General features: G+C 45.1%; 1 protein-coding gene across 1 annotated transcript in view; it reads left to right on the top strand.

Moving 5' to 3' along the window:
* TMC3 (transmembrane channel like 3) overlaps positions 1-293 on the top strand; it is a 52,424-nt gene that overhangs the window by 14,927 nt on the left and 37,204 nt on the right. The gene's annotated exons all lie outside the window — the stretch shown is intronic.

The raw sequence follows: 293 nt of genomic DNA, 5'->3' as shown, positions 1-293 counted from the left end.
GAAGTTGCATTGCTTTGCCCTATCTCATGCATTGAAATTTTCACACAATTTTAAATTTATAGGGGACCCTGAGTGCCACTAATTTGAGTCTCACTCATCATACAAATGAGGCAGTGGGATCCCAAGTAAAGGAAGGAAGTTCTCCAGGGGTATGTAGTAGGGAAGATGTAGAGCCGGGATTCGAACTCAGGTCTCTGGCCTCCTTCCATCCCGTGTTTCTTAGACTTCAAAACGTAAAACAAGCCAGGGACTGAAATGTTCCCCAACCCCAAACCCCTGCCAAAGGACTTAAT

This window comes from Tupaia chinensis, unplaced genomic scaffold, assembly GCF_000334495.1.
Source record: "Tupaia chinensis unplaced genomic scaffold, TupChi_1.0 Scaffold000078_1, whole genome shotgun sequence".
Classification (NCBI taxonomy): domain Eukaryota; kingdom Metazoa; phylum Chordata; class Mammalia; order Scandentia; family Tupaiidae; genus Tupaia; species Tupaia belangeri.
The sequence above is the reverse complement of the archived record's forward strand: the minus strand, read 5'-3'. Positions and strand labels throughout refer to the sequence as shown.